This window comes from Oryctolagus cuniculus, chromosome 6, assembly GCF_051225735.1.
Source record: "Oryctolagus cuniculus isolate XC-2025 breed Fujian yellow rabbit chromosome 6, ASM5122573v1, whole genome shotgun sequence".
In the NCBI taxonomy this organism is placed as follows: domain Eukaryota; kingdom Metazoa; phylum Chordata; class Mammalia; order Lagomorpha; family Leporidae; genus Oryctolagus; species Oryctolagus cuniculus.
Window position 1 is genome coordinate 36272001 of NC_142872.1, and position 16971 is coordinate 36288971.

Here is a 16971-nt window from a genome sequence, read left to right on the forward strand (position 1 = left end):
GGTACAGAAGTTAAAAACATCATTTTTCACCCGCAAGTGCCATACAAGAATGAGGCAATATTTGTAAAAAATTCGCCACTCTGCCTAACACACAGTAGGGACTCAATAAATATTGCTCTTGCATTTCCTCAGAGTACTGATACATTATTGATAGCACTTGGGAGTTTGCAATGAACTTGAATAAGTCCTGTGACCAACTTTGTGGGATTTTATGGAGCACAATGATACTGTAATACTGCTTGCTATAGATGTTAATAAGTTTTCCTTAGACCCTGGGAATTTTCCTGACAAGCCACTTTGAGTTTCAGCTCAATATTTGGTGACCAAAGTATTAATTAGAAATCTAAAAACAGGTAGGTTTTTCAAATATATGTTGCAATCAGATTATAAAGTATTTTCAATAATCCTAATTGTAAATGCAAGGGAACAAAATCCCTAGGGGTTAATATGCCAGTTGGAACAGCAGAGACCCACGTCAGAGTGCCAACATTTGCTTCTCAGTCCGACTCCTGGCTCCAACTTCCTGCCAGTGCAGACCTGAGGGATGCAGGAATGATTCAAGTAGCTGGGTCCTGGCCACTCAGGGTGGGAGACCTGAATTGAGTTCTCTGCTTCTGCCTTCAACCCTGCCCCAGCACCATCTATTACACCATCTATTATCTATTAGAGAGTGAATCAGCACTAGTGAGCTTTTTTTGTTTCTCTGTCTCTCTGCCTCTTAAGTAAATAAATGTAAAAAATAAAAACTTCCTACTCTTATATAACTATGCATATGTAAGGGGAAAGGCCTATACGAATATTTGTCAAATACTGTATTAGTGCACAATGAATCTTAGGGTCATGGGTAACTTTTAATTTCTTCCTTCATGCATTTCTCTATTTTTCAAAATTGTTATAAGTGTGAATCACTTTTATCATTGTAAAGAACGTCATTTTCAAATGTGTGTCCAGGATGTTATTTATTTATTTGTTTATTTTAAAGATTTTATGTATTTATTTGAAAGGCAGAACTACAGAGGGTCAGAGAGAAAGCAGAGATGTTCCATCTGCTGGTTCATTCCTCAGATGGCCACAACTCCAGGACTGAGCTAGGCTGAAGCCAGGAACCATGAGCTTCTTCCAGGTCTCCCAGGTGGGTGGCAGGGGCCCAAGCACTTGGGCCATCTTCTGCTGCTTTCCCGGGTTCATTAGCAGGGAACTAGATTGGAAGTGGAAGAGCCCGGACTCTAGCGCTCATATGGGATGCCAGCATTGCAGGCTGTGGCCTTATCTGATATACCACAAGGCCAGGATGTTATTTTAGATGAAAATATAGGTATTGAACATGTTAAAAATTGCTGATGGAGAATTACTAAAGAAAACTGTTGTGTCCCTACTCTATTAGAATGATCTGAAGTGGAAAATAAAAATAAAATAAAATTAGACTTTCATCAAATTGCCACCTCACACAAAGCAACTCAGCCTTTGGATAGCTGAGTAGGAAAATGATCGTTATGATGAGGGTGTGAAATAAGGCTTACAACTGTCCTCCCAGTAAATCCTTTCCACCATGGCATTAGTTAATAGGACATGACATAATCACCTTCCTGATGGGGAGTTGTTGGTTTTCCTTCCGAATTGTGCACTCTGAGCCTCTCTCCTGAATTTTATCGTGCTCAAACATTCAAACCTGATTCCAAACACAGAATTTCCTTTTCCCTTAAGTAGGAAGGAGAAAAATGTTGAAGCAGTTGCTGACCAACATGATCAAATACTCACTTCCCATGCTCTGATGCTCTTGTTTCCTGGCTGTAGGTTCACAGGTGCAATTTAATCTCCTAAATGAAAATCTCTAAGTAAAGGCCAGACAATAAGTCAAGTCATAGGATTAAATCAGGAGGAAAAAAACAGCAACAGGCCTCTAACCTGCCCAAAGTCTTTGCCAAACACAATGGTTCACAAGGTTTTAAATCGTGTACTTTGTTATTTTTCCAGTTACTCTTCATGTTTATGACTTTTGTCCATTTAAGAAAGATTCTCCTTGGTTTTACATTACTGCTGTAACAACTTCATTCTGATTATATAAAACAAAATGATTCTCACTAGCATTTACTATTCAGAGATAAAAATAGCAATGATGGTTCCCTTGTTTAACTCTCTCTCCCGTCCCCTCTCCCTCCCTTCCTTCCTTCCTTGTAAATGAAAATCTGAAAGTACAGAAAAGCAGAGGGTAATTTAGCAAGCAGCCATATACTCACAGTTTGAAATGTATAAATTTTAACCTTCCACCATAGTTTTTCATATGTTTTAACTAACAAAACGAATAGAGTTCAAGTCCCTGGGTAGCCTTTACCTGTTTTCTCTCTCTCTCACTGAAAAAGAATCACTATCCTTTATTAATCACCTACATTCTTCTGGAGTCTGCCATATGTTGGAAGCTGGCCCTTTAATTTGAATTAAAACTGTTTTCTTTATCAAATAAATTACTCTTACTGTTTAATTATGTGCTTTTAAGAATTACCCTTGATCAGGGATGTTTTACAGAAGTCTCTCACTCCAGGAAATATTCACATTAGATTTTCTGCCCTTAAAGTAAAGAGAATCATAATTCATGAAACAGGGCAGAAAATTTTCAACTCAAGCTTTTTTTTTTTTTTTTACAGGCAGAGTGGACAGTGAGAGAGAGAGACAGAGAGAGAGAGAGAAAGGTCTTCCTTTGCCGTTGGTTCACCCTCCAATGGCCACCGTGCCCAGTGCGCTGCGGCCAGCGTACCGCGCTGATCCTAAGGCAGGAGCCAGGTGCTTTTCCTGGTCTCCCATGGGGTGCAGGGCCCAAGGACTTGGGCCATCCTCCACTGCACTCCCGGGCCACAGCAGAGAGCTGACCTGGAAGAGGGGCAACCGGGACAGAATCCGGCACCCCAACCAGGACTAGAACCCTGTGTGCTGGTGCCGCTAGGCGGAGGATTAGCCTAGTGAGCCACGGCGCCAGCCTCAACTCAAACTTTAAGGGAAAACTGTATATATTCAGAATCAACCAATATTGACTGTATTACATTTGAAAGCTATCTATTTTCCTCCTAATGGGAATATTTTTGGTTTTATGACAGCACGAACCCAACACAAAAATTATGCTTAACATTTCACAAGATAACTTTAACTTTAGTATTGCCTTAAGTCTGAACTATGTAATGCACAAAGAAGATGATAGTTGGAAAAGAGAGGTTTCTTTCATTCCAGAAAGGATCTTACTGGCTCCGTAAGACTAGAGCCTGGGACCAGTGTTGTGGCCACAAAGGTGTGACAGAGCACTAGTTCAAATCTGGGAGCTCTGCTTCCCATCAGCCTCCCTGCTAATGTGCCTGGGAGATAGCATATGATAGCCCAAGTACTTGAACCCTGGCCAACCACGTGGGAAACGGGTTGGCTTTGGCTTTGCCCAGCCCCAGCTGTTGTAGCCATTGAGGGAATGAACCAGCAGATGGAAGATATATCTCTCGCTCTCTCTCTCTCTCTTCATCCTCTCTCTCTCTCCTCATTCTCTCTGTCATGCTGCCTTTCAAATAAATAAACAAAAACAAATAACAACAAAAAAGTTTGCAGGACATCCTTGCCTCAACCGAAGCAGCCAGTAGGGAAGGGTATGAATGACAGATAAGAACATATATGGGAGAAAAACTGGAAACATGGTGAATAATTTTTTCACTGAGAATGTTACAGTTGTGCATAGATTCAGAATACATAAATGCTTGAGTAATGCCTTCTCAGCCAGTGCTTTTGTCTGAGTTATTTTCTATGTTAGTGAGTAAATTCTTGTCTCAGCATCTCCCTGGAATGACTTATTCCCCCAGATCTTTCATAATTAAGATGAATGGATAGGAAACAGGATCCCATAAATGTTCCAAGCTTTCAGAATAATTTATATTGGAAACATGAAGAAAAGTATCTGCAGACAATTAGTCCAATCGCAGTGCCCCAACTTCCATGTCTTCTTAAGAAATAGCAGAGTATTTACATAGAATTTGATATGACTGAAAGAAGTGTAAGGTTTGAAGTTAGAAAATCTGAACCACAATTCTGGGTTCTTTGCCGGCTGAGTGAAGTGGGGAATTACAAAAGCGATGTCTGTTTGCTCATCCATAAGCTGGAGATAAAAAACTGTGTGGCTGAAAAATAAATCAGAGATTTCATGCAAAGATATAATTGTTCTCTACAAATGTTATTGTCTTATTTCCTTCAGTTACTGGCCTCAACTTCTTTTGTTGTGCAACAGGGAAATGAAAACCCTCATTAAATTAATGCTATCTGGAATTTTTGTTCTTTAGCACTGGAACTGCGTGTGGTATTCAGCTAAAGATTACCAGTTAATCATAGGCATGACCAAAACGAAAACTAAATCTTGGGAAATCAAAATCAGATTACTTTCTATTCCAACTCTAAAGCCTTTCTCTATTGAAGATATCCTAGACCAAAAATATAGCATATATGAAATGTACTATATAAAAATACACTGAGGGGCCAACACTGTGGTATAGTGGATGGAGCCACCACCTGCAGTGCTAGCACTCCTTATGGTCACTGGTTCGAGACCCGGCCGTTCCACTTCTGATCCAGCTCTCTGCTACAACCTGGGAAAGCAGTGGAAGATGGCCCAAGTCCTTGGGCCCCTGCACCCACCTGGGAGATCTGGAAGAAGCTCCTGGCTCCTGGCTTCGGATTGGCACAGTTCCGGCCATTGTGGCCACCTGGGGAGTGAGCCAGCAGATGAAAGGCCTCTCTCTCTTCTGCCTCTGTAACTCTGCCTTTCGAGTAAATAAATAAATCTTTAAAAAAGATTTAAAAATACACTGAAATGAGAACATATAGACAAATACTTACAAACATTAATATTTTAGCAGAGCTCATGTTAAATTTACTCACTTTTGACTGTTTTATCTCACAATTTATTTAATAATTCTTAACATTGTCTCGGAACTAGGCTGTTTTAACATTTAAAATACAACAGACACTTGCCACATTGTGTATTACTTGTCAAAAATATTCAATGTTACCATATACTCCAAATATAAAGTACAAAATTATTAGTTATATCAGAAAGGAATTTGGGAATACAAAAGTTACATCTGGGGTGGGCTTTTGGTATAGTGGTTAAGATGCTGCTTGGCTGTCTTCTCCCCATATCAGAGTGTCTGGTTTAGAGTCCCAGCACCATACCTGATTTCAGCTTCCTGCTAGTGTATACCCTAGAAGGCCGAAGGTGATGGCTCGAATGACTTAGCCCCTGACACCCACGTGGTGAACCTGGGTTGTGTTTCCCACTCCTGGCTTCAGCCCTGTCCTAGCAACATCATTGCAGATACCTGGGGAGTGAACCAACTCTCTCTTTATCTGTATCTTCCTGTCTCTCAAATAAATAAATAACTTTTGAAAAAGAAGTTTCATCTATAAAAATGTATAGTGGAGTCTTTTTCAGTAAGACTTGTTTCCAGGACTTAATAGAGCTTGTTAAGTTGGACTGACTAATCAAAAATTCTTAACAGCACACATTTACTGAATATATGTTAGAATTTCAATGCAAAATCTGAGGTCAAATACCATGCAAAAATTGTTATGGTTTAGATGGGGAAGTCTTTTATTTTAAATAAGATCATCTCTTCATTTTAATTTTAACTGAAAATTAATTCTCAAACTGAAAAAAAGAGGGATGTAGGAGAAGGAGAGGATTTATAAAATGTGAATAATATTGTGGTAAGGCTAGTGAATGTAGATGTTGGCATTGCCGTTGTACAAATAAGGATATAATATTGTTATCTGGATTATTCATTGTTATGGATATAATTTTTGACATTGCTTGGCAAGTTCATTTTTATTTATTTAGAAATTCAATAATCAGTCCTTAAAATGTAATCATAAATCATATAATGAAGATTAATTTCACCATTTGGCTTCTTACAAACAGTAATTTTTACATCTGGATCCTGAGAAGGAAAAGACTTAAAGCAAATTCCCCATGGAGAGGGCAGACCTCATTTGATTAGAAATATGGGGGGGGGGGCTTCTACAAGTTCATGGAAAATGTAATTAAAATATGTTTAGTTTGGTGCAAACATATCTTGAAGTCTATGCATTATTTTTTCATGATATGAATTTTCCACGGACTTTTTGAATCCCTCACAAATACTTTCCAAAATTCTAGTACTCCTGATAATATAGAAATCAAGTTTGTGGGTTTCTTTTACCTTTGAAGACATTGAGGAATGTCCAAGAACCTTGTGGGAAATTTGTGCTTATACTGAATTGTGAACATTTGAATTAACTTTATCTATTTTTGTACTGAGAGATCAGTTCTAGGTTTTGTCCTTAAATAATCCAAATGCTGAAGAGACCATATCTGAGCAATGTCAAATCTCCCTCAACTAAGAGAGGATGAAGGGAACTGTCTGTTTAATCAATTTAATTCATCGCGTATTAAGTCAGCATGTATTTTTGTGCAAGTATTATTCAAGATGTGTGGGAGTTTATGGGTGCAATAGACAAGACAAATATTCAAATGTAAGGCTGACTAGACTACAGAAAGTGTGAATACAAGGGGAAAAGAGAGCTACAGATCAGAAAAGTCTGACAACAAGCAGCATGTGGGACTAGAGGAGACCAGCTTTGACAGAGGAAGATGGGTGACGTCATCCCCGGTTGTGCGTGCAGTGCTAGAACATGGAACAATCTTGGCTGGTTGCAGAGCACCACACTTGTTGTAGTAATGAATGAGGCCAGGAAGATTGGCCAGGGCTCAAAGGTGATGATGGGGGATCCCAAGTAAAAGGTGAGACATTTTCCTCTTTTGAGTAGGAAATTATACACTGGATCTTACCTATTTGGCAATGCTAACTTCAAACATATACCATGAGTTACTGTAACAACCAGTTGCATCCCTGCTCTCTTCACATTGTTGTCTGTAATCATTTTTAGGACCTGTGTGCTGTATCTTGAGATTCATCGCTTTTGTAAATACAAATTCTTCTGGCAGTAATGACACCTCTAACTATCATCATGTACATGTTCTGTGCCTTGCTGAGTGCATTTGGCAGGTTAAGAGAATGTTGGAACGTTAGATCTCAAAGTGCAGTGCAAGGAGTATTTGCAAAGACGTTTAACAGTAGGAGGCGGACATTCCCCAGGCAGTGGAAGAGTTCCCAGAGGAAGCTGTGTCTAAGATGAGAGTGGATCCCTTCTTATTCAGTCACAGATGGAGAGCAGTTGTTGGAAAGCCATGATTCAATAATAGAACAGAAAACTTAGAGCCAGGACTCATGAAAAATGAGCACATTTCTGTGTTCCTGGGTTTCGCAGTGAAGGGTATGAAGTATATAATTAATTTGTACAGACACGTGAAGTAAAGCTTTCATATTCTCTGATGAGCATGTATTCATTTTCCAGTGTGGAGTATCAAGCATAGTAGCCTGAATGAATGAAAATTTATGATCTCACATTTTCCATGGGCCAGAAACTTTGGTACAGGTTAGCTGAGTCCTCTGCTCACCAAACTTTATCACCATGTCAGACAGGACTGGGATCGCTTCTCACCCTTTGGGTCTTTTCCCAGGCTCAATGGTTGGTGACAGAATTCAGTTCCTTGCAGGTGCAAGCCTATTGGCAACCCTCTTGTTGGCTATCAAGGACCAAGGACCACTCCGGTGCTAGACCCACCAGCATCTTCATGCCAGAATGAGCCCCATCCTAGGCACCTCACAATGTGGCTGCTTGCTGCTAGAAAAGAAACCGGCTGCTTGCTGCTAGAAAAGAAACCTGCTGCTTCGAATCTCACTTCTTTTCAGGATTCACCTGATTAGGTCAGGCCCACAGAGGATAATCTCACAAATTGAAAATCAGTTGATTAAGGACCTTAATGACATTCATAAAATCTTTTCAGAACAGCACTTAAATTAATGTTCAAGTTAATAATAAGGATAGGTCCCTGGGACTCTTGGGATCCATCTTAGAATTCTGTTTGCCACAAAGAAACATGCCAGGATCTGTAAAGATTCCCTATTGATACTGTGGGGCAGGGGAGAGACAGAGAGGGGGTGAGAGGGAGAGAGGGAGAGAATCTTCCATCTGCATGTTCATTCCTCCAATGGCCACAACAGCCAGGTCAAAGCCATGAGCCAGAAACTCCATCCTGGTCTCCCACATGGGTGACAGCAATCTGAGTACCTGGGCCATCTTCTGGGGCCTTCCTAGGTACATTAGCAGGAAGCTGGATCAGAAGTAGAGCAGCTGAGACTTGAACCAGCGTTCTAATATGAGATGCTAATGTCACAAATGCCAGTTTAAATGGCTTTACCACAATGCCAGCCCCTGGCTGATTTCTTACATGACTGTATAGTCCACTCCACAGCTTAGCACTTTCTACTCAAGAAGTTAGTATCAAAATATCTGCTGTTTATGCTACTTGACAAAACTACATGGTTATGATGCTGACCATATGATTCAAATATAGATTTTGATAAAAAATATTCTACTGTACAATATTCAGAGATAGAACAAATGCCAAAATAATGTGATGGTGCTTAATGATATGCAGTGAAATATAGATTGAACTGAAGAAAATTCTACAGTTTTGGTTGAGTTGAATTCCTTGAAAGTCCTTGTGGAAACGAAGCATTAGGAGATCAGGTTTTAGTTCATGCACTATCAATTACTAGTAGGGAGCTCTAAAGCAAGCCACTTCAATCCTCTGGACACTTTGCACAGTGCAATAGCAAACCTAATAGACTTATCTATTTTGTGAAGTTACCGTAAGGATTAAAGTTGTGGGACTGTATATAATGTAAAAATTTATATGAAAATATATAGAGAAATTCTTGGGCAAAGTCGATGTTTTATCAATCAGTGCCATCTAAACATTTAAGCCAGATAAACCATTTTTTTTTTTTTTTGACAGGCAGAGTTAGACAGAGAGAGACAGAGAGAAAGGTCTTCCTTTTTCTGTTGGTTCACCCCCAAAGTGGCCGCTACGGCTGGTGTGGTGTGGCCGGCGCGCTGCACCAATCCGAAGCCAGGAGCCAGGTGCTTCTCCTGGTCTCCCATGGGGTGCAGGGCCCAGGCACTTGGGCCATCCTCCACTGCCATCCTGGGCCACAGCAGAGAGCTGGACTGGAAGAGGAGCAACTGGGACAGAATCTGGTGCCCCATCCTGGACTAGAACCCGGGGTGCCAGTGCCGCAGGCGGAGGATTAACCTATTGAGCCGTGGCGTTGGCCACCAAGTATTCTACAGTGGAAAACTCTTGGTTTTAGTAAGATGATTAACTCAGCTGGATGACTTTGATCAATGGCCCATATTGAAGCTCTTTCAACTCTATGCAGCCTCAGAAGTTCATGGAAAGAGGTTCGGGAGTGGGCTAAAACTGAAGCTTGGAGAACTTAAGTGTACATTGCTAAGTCTCTAGCTCTGTCTTTGTAAAAAGATATTCGTGCAAGGTAAGTAGAAAATGAAGCTTCTTCTCCTATGTCTTTTTAAAGAGAGAATAATGAAAGAGCATAGTGGGTAGATTCAGGTGTTACATCTTTTTTTATATGTTGTGAAAGTTAACCTATAGTCAAAAAACAATATGATTGTTACTGCAGCTGACTAGGCATCTATTATAACAGAAAACTCTAGCCCATCAGCCAAGTCCAACCCGATGTCTGTTTCTCTCTGGCACAAAAGCTAAGATAGCTCTTTACATTTGTAAAGTGTTGAAAAACATTTTTAGAATATTTTATGACTTGGAAATTATACCATTGAAATTTCGATGTCCATAAACAAAGTTTTACTGGAATACAATCATAGCCATTTATTTATGTGTTATCTCCAACTGCTTTCACATTACAAGAGCAGAGGTGAACAACCGCAACAGAGGCTAAACAGTGCATGACCTCGAAAATGGAAAATATTTGCCATCTGACCTTTTACAGCAAAAACACTTGCTAATCTTTTGTCTACAGTGTGTAAAGTTTGGTAGACAGTGTGTATAGTTTGGAGTAAAATAGATTATTGCATCCATGACTTCTGAGAGTCTTTAGGGGGCAGCACCTTTAGAGAGCAGTTTGACATATGATGGTATTTCAAAAAGTTCATGGAAATGGAATTAAAAAGTAATCTTATTTTGGTGCAAAAAAAATTAAAATCCATGCATACAAGTATTCCTCAGAAAGTTTGTGGAAAATCTGTATATTTTTTAAATGATTTATTTTATTTGAAAGTCAGAGTTAGAGAGGAGAGACAGAGAGAGAGAGAGAGAGAGAATGAGAGAGAGAGAGAGAGAGAGAGTCTTCCACCCGCTGGTTCACTCCCCAATTGACCTCAATGGCCAGAGCTGTGCTGATCCAAAGCCAGGAGCCAGGAGCTTCTGGATCTCCCATGTTGGTAGCAGGGGCCCAAGGACTTGGGCCATCCTCCACTGCTTTCCCAGGCCATAGCAGAGAACTGGATCGGAAGTGGAGCAGCCGGGACTCGAACCAGTGCCCATATGGGATGCCGGCGCTTCAGGCCAGGAAGTTACCCCAGTGTGTCACAGCGCCAGCCCCAGAAAATATATATTATGAAAAAACTATTCATGGACTTTGAAACTCTTTTCGTGGACCATAATAAACTTATCTTCTAATTCCATTTTTCCAGAAACTTCTTGGAATACCTTCATAGATATCAAGAGACTTAACACATCCAAGAAATCTGGAGGCTGAGAAGCATCCCCCCAGGTGATCTGCTGCAGGCGGTTCTCTGCTGACTCTGAAAAATACCCCCTGGTGTCTCTAATCTGTGACTGCCTCTGTGTGTTGCATTGGTGCTGGGACTTTTCATCTGGAAGACTCCCAGCTCTCACATTCTGGTCTGTGCTGGTGTAGGTGAAAACCTTCAGTACGAACTGTCATTCCAGCACCACACCCAACAGGTCCTTTTAAATGTGGTTCTCACACCTGAGTGCAGTCTGGAAATCCATGAGTCCCCTTCAAAGAACAAATCCTTAGAACATTCACAGCTTTTTACTGTGGACGGTGATACTCTCATGCTGATTACAAATCATAGAATTCTGGGTTTTTCTAATTCATTAGAATACACTGACTAGTTTTAGATTTTAAGGTTTTTAGCCTCTTCTGGGAGCCAAAGACTTATAGTCTAACAGGAAAAATATTCTTCATATAGTTGTCATGGTATAGTATTATGTCTTGGCTTTATGGTTCTTAAGCCAAAAACTTTGCTTTAAATTTAAATAATTCCAAAGTGTTGAAATGCGTTCCATGTGTTTAGAAGGAGATCAAATCCAGACTAAGGTTAGCAATTTAGTTATTCCAAATGATTACTATTCCTGTTTCTAAATCTGAAGCAAACTGCTAATTAGTTCATGTTTCTATGTTTGTCAAAAATCGAAGTTTGAGAATAGCTCAATGAAAAAGAAAAAATTATTAATTTAATAAAAACAGTTATATATGTTCCTGCCATTTGTACCAAGTAGATTTTTTTTTATTTTTATTTTTTTGACAGGCAGAGTGGACAGTGAGAGAGAGAGAGAGAGAGACAGAGAGAAAGGTCTTCCTTTGCCATTGGTTCACCCTCCAATGGCCGCCGCGGCCAGTGCACTGCGGCCAGCGCACCGCGCTGATCCGATGGTAGGAGCCAGGTACTTATCCTGGTCTCCCATGGGGTGCAGGGCCCAAGCACTTGGGCCATCCTCCACAGCACTCCCGGGCCACAGCAGAGAGCTGGCCTGGAAGAGGGGCAACCAGGACAGAATCCGGCGCCCTGACCGGGACTAGAACCCGGTGTGCTGGCGCCGCAAGGCGGAGGATTAGCCTAGTGAGCCGTGGCGCTGGCTTGTACCAAGTAGATTTGCTTCTACTTCCTGAATGTTAAAAATGTAGAGATTTTAACTTATTTAAGGTTCAGCCTAGGTGACTCAATGTGGCTTACAGAAATTAGAATTCATTACCTTTTTTAAAGATTTATTTTATTTGTTTGAAAGAGTTACAGAGAGAGGTCTTCCATCTGCTGGTTCACTCCCCAGATGGCTGAAACAGCCGAAGCTGGGCTAACCGGAAGCCGGGAGCCAGGAGATTCTTCCGGGTCTCCCACATGGGTGCAGGGTTCCAAGCTTTGGGCCATCTTCTACTGCTATCCCAGGCCACAGCAGAGAGCTGGATCAGAAGTGGAGCAACCGGGACTAGAACCGGCACCCATATGGGATGCTGGCGCCTCAGGCCACGGCTTTACCCCGCTGCGCCACAGCGCCGGCCGGAATTCGTTACATTTTAAAAGTAATTTCCCCTGGACCTGCCCTCTGTGAGTACCTTGTTATGCACATCTGAGCATATCCTATGAGCTCCTGACGTGGAGAGACGGGAGAATAAATTGTAAATGAAATACAGCCTGTTAGAGGCTACCGTAGTGGAGCCTGACATGGGACAGAGAAAGCTGTAAGGAGAACTGAGTTCTGAAGAATGAGTGAGTAGAAGGAAAATGGTTTTGGAGAAAAGGAGATTATACGCAAATATCCAGGCAAGAGGCAGCTTGGCTGGGTCTTAAAGCTGCAAATGGTTTCCTCTGAGCAAGGGGGAGGGGCAAACAGTGCGAGGAATCCGGTGAGTAGGTGTTATATATGTATGTAAATACAAATATATAACTTTGAATATGAAAAAATTTCATTAGTTTAAGAATAAAATTATATATGTGGGAAGTCTAGATAAAGTGATTCAAATAAAACGTGAGGCATATAAAGTACTTAGTACCTGGTATTTCCTTAATAAAATGCCAGCTGTGAGAGTAATGCAAATACTATGTTTAGATTTCCTGATACAGAATACCTTGTATTCTTTCTGATTTGAGCTAGAACAAAGGGCAGAATCTGGGCAGGACTTAATTTGTTCTGTGTATCAAGAAAAAATTTGGTTGTAACGGTTGTGAGCCAGACAGACTTGGATCCAGATTCAGGTGTTAATATTAGCTCTGTGCCCAGAGACAGATTTTTTAATCTCTCTAAGCCTGTTCCCTCATCTGTGAAATGGAGATAATATCTCACTCCCAGAGCTGTTGTGGGGGCTAAATGCAGCAATATATGTGGAATAATTAGCACAAATTGACTGGCACAGAGAAAGCACATAAAAAAGGTTGCTTACTTCATTTTAAAAGGAGACATGGGACATGTGGCGGAGATTGAGGGGCATCCCCAGGAGACACATGGTGATAAGAACAGTTGTCCCACTTGGATGTGAATTGGTCCTGCTGTGGGTCTGTTTGTGAAGAATAATCCCACGGATGAATAAGCAGCCAGCCAAGATGGCCGCTCCTCTGCCTGGTCTAGCCAGGAAATCAGAGTGTGAGTAGAATGTGAATCACCTGCTTACAGTAAATTAATTATTATTATTATTCAGTCAGCAAAGTGGAGAAGATGCTTTGTCAGAATTAATCATCTAAAAAACCTCAACTACTTTAAATTCATTACATATGAATATGGTAATGAGACATTTGTCACTTTTATAACTTTTTATAGGGAGAGCATCTATTGCAGGATGGAAAAGGATTAGCATAATTTTTAGAGCATGCCCTTTTTTTTCTTTTTCCATATTTTCTGAAACCTAATAGGTTTGTTGCACATCCTCACTTTAAGTAAAATATGGACTTTGATTTAAAATAATTAATCATAAATGGACCACATCATTTTTATGAAAGTAAAATGCTGTTAAAAATCAAGAGTTAAGACTATTTTCATGAATCTCTCATTCTGGTATTAATTAATATGTTTTCAAGGAAAAATATACATATCTATGTATATAATGTCTACCTTTGAAGTGAATGTGGCAAAATGTTCAAAAATTAAAAAAAAAATAAAAAGAACCTGAAAAAAATCAAGATCTTTCTGACTCAAACAATGGTTCTCATATTACAATTACTTGAATATTTTAAACAAATGAAGTGCAGGCAATACCCCTAAGTGTTCTGACTGAGATGTTCAGAGGCAAGTAACTCCTAAATACAAAATACCTTGATCAAAAACAGCCTCCTTCTTTTCCTTTTCCACTTTGATTTTTATTTTAAAATATTTCAAGCAGTGGCCGGCACTGTGGTGTAGTAGGTTAAGCCTCTGTCTGTAGTGTCGGCATCCCCTCTGGGTGCCTGCTCGTGTTCCGGCTGCTCCTCTTCTAATTCAGCTCTCTGCTATGGCCTGGGAAAGCAGTAGAAGATGGCCCAAGTGCTTGGGCCTCTGCACCAGCGTGGGAGACCCAGAGGAAGCTCCTGGCTCCTGGCTTCAGGTTGGCCCACCTCCGGCCGTTTGCAGTCTTTTGGGGGGTGAACCAGCAGATGGAAGACCTTTCTCTCTGTCTCTCCCTCTCTCTGTCTGTAACTCTACCTCTCAAATAAATAAATAAAATCTTTTAAAAATTCAAATAATACAGAAAAGTGTAAGAAGAGTTCAATGAGCACATATAGATACAGATTTTTAACATTTTGCCTGCATACTCCATATATACAAATAACATTTTCTTAAAACCAGGAGTGTATTTATAAATATATACAGCATGGGATTCATGACAAAAGTCATAAAATGAGGAAAGAAGGGTATCATTCAGTGAATGTAACATTTATAAACATGTTTATGGAAATAATATGTTATCCTCATGCTATATATACTTCCATGAATATTATATTGTGTGTGTGTGTCTGACTTATTTCATTTAGTATAGTGTTATTTGGTTCTACCCACTTTATTGTAAATATCAGGATTTCATTTTTTATGGCCAAGTAAATTCACATTTACCTTATCTAGTCATCCATTAATGGACATTGAGGAAAAAACAACCTTTTTTTGACAGGCTTAAAAAAACATATGAGTTTTAGGTTTAATATATGGATGTGCTGGCCAGCGCTGTGGCTCACTAGGCTAATCCTCCGCCTGCGGCGCCGGCACCCTGGGTTCTAGTCCCGGTTAGGGCGCTGGGTTCTGTTCCAGTTGCTCCTCTTCCACTCCAGCTCTCTGCTGTGGCCTGGGGGTGCAGTGGAGGATGGCTCAGGTCCTTGGGCCCTGCACCCACATGGGAGAGCAGGAGGAAGCGCCTGGCTCCTGGCTTCGGATTGGCACACTGCAGTGTGCCGGCCGTAGTGGCCATTAGGGAGTGAACCAACAGAAGGAAGACCTTTCTCTCTCACTGTCTAACTCTGCCTGTCAAAAAAAAAAATAAAATATATATATATATATATATATGTATATGGATGTGCTGTCTTCCAAGGAATCAGACTGGATGATTAATGGATCTTTCTGCCCATCTGCTTTCTGCAGTTCAGGACATTTCAGAAAGAGGTTTCAAGCAGGAAAAATGAATCCGACCATTGATGCCCTCATGGGGGAGGGAGAGTAGTTTTCTGCCCCCTGACCTTTGTGCTGAGTCACTGATAATCTCACTGTGATGACTTTTCAGGCCACATCAAAGAACAAATCCCCTCAAACATTCTAAACAATAAGAACATTATCCAACACTTGAATGAACTGGGTTCACACCACTTAACCAATTGACCTGGGGGCTTCCCCAAATCAAAGATGAACCAGTTTCTCCATATTTTTTATGTCACTGAACAGATAAGAATTTTGAGAAATGGGCTTTTTGTTATCCTGTGAAATTGTAATGATCACATACTCATGTGGCCCCCTGAAATCATTCTCTCTCCCTAGATTGCATTTGCTCACGTCAAGGGCTGGCCTCAGAGGGTATACGGAACAAAGGATGAGTCAAAATTGGTTCTTCACTCTCATTGTCCTGATTGCCCACTGACCAGAAGAGATGATAAAATCATTCAGTTTTTTAAAAAATCCTCTAAAGCAGAGAGTCTCAATTTTGGGGTAATTCTAAATCCTTTGTTTAAGGTAAGTAACAAAATCAAGGCTCCCAGAAGAACTTAAGACATATACACTTCAACAAAGAAACAAATTAAAAAGATATATATGCTTAAAATGTTTAGGTACCTTGACTTCTAAACTTTTTCATGTTCATAATTAAGAAACTAGACAGTATGTGAAAAAAAGGTTTTCATATTTTACTTGTGGTTATAGGCAACATGGGAAAAAAAACAGGCAATTCAAAAGTGAAATTACACATCAAAATATTTTTTATTTGTTCTGATATAGACAAAACAAAAGTAGCCAAAGAAAACAAATACAAATTTAAAAAACTCTCCAAATCAAAACAACAACAAAAAAACCCCAACTCCAGCACTGGGATTATTTCCCTGAGATATAAATTCTTCCCACGGGGTGTAGTTCACAAGCAGAAGTGAGTATGTAGATCAGTGACACTCAACCCAGCCTCTCGGGTCAGCCTGTACCCAGTGTCCTACTTCCTTCTTGCCTTGTTACTTGGACTCCTTTTCTTTTTACCTTCCAGACATCCAAGCAGAGATATCCATGAAGATTTACTATCACTGTGCCAAAAACATCTACGGCAAAATGTAGGACCCCACAATGTCTCGGAAAAAATTTTAGCAGGAGTTGGCTACAAAGGGATTCTAAACTGGTAACTTGAAAATGAGTCTCACAGGGCTGGCATTGTGGCAGCCCGCATTACACTGTCTTCTGCACCACCAGAACCCCATATGAGCACAGGTTACAGTCCCGGCTGCTCCACTTCTGATCCAGCTCCCTGTTGACGCCCCTGGGAGACTCGCTGGAGTTCCTGGCTCTGGGCTCACCCTGGCCCAGCTCTAGCTTTTGCAGCCATTTGGAGAGTGAACCAACAGATGCAAGATCTCTCTCTCTCTCTCTGTCTCTCTCTCTGACTCTCCCTTTCTCTCTCTGTCACACAGTAGGGAAAGAAGGAAGAAGAAGGGAGGGAGGGCAGAAACAAATCTCACTTCCTCTAAGCCTCTCCTCCTAAAAAGAAAATTCCAGAGACTTACTGCTTCAGCAAAGAGCTAAGCATGAAGGAGCACCCTGCACATACAATTCACCCAAAGGCTCGCCTCCTCTCT

At 40.7% G+C, this 16971-nt stretch overlaps 1 long non-coding RNA gene across 1 annotated transcript; it reads left to right on the forward strand.

Moving 5' to 3' along the window:
• The first annotated feature begins 12395 nt into the window (after window positions 1-12395).
• LOC149126101 (uncharacterized) lies at window positions 12396-16770 on the forward strand. Its single transcript, XR_016234896.1, has 3 exons — window positions 12396-12596; window positions 15680-15871; window positions 16389-16770. It is a non-coding gene; the product is annotated as an uncharacterized LOC149126101 (long non-coding RNA).
• Window positions 16771-16971: the final 201 nt, after the last annotated feature.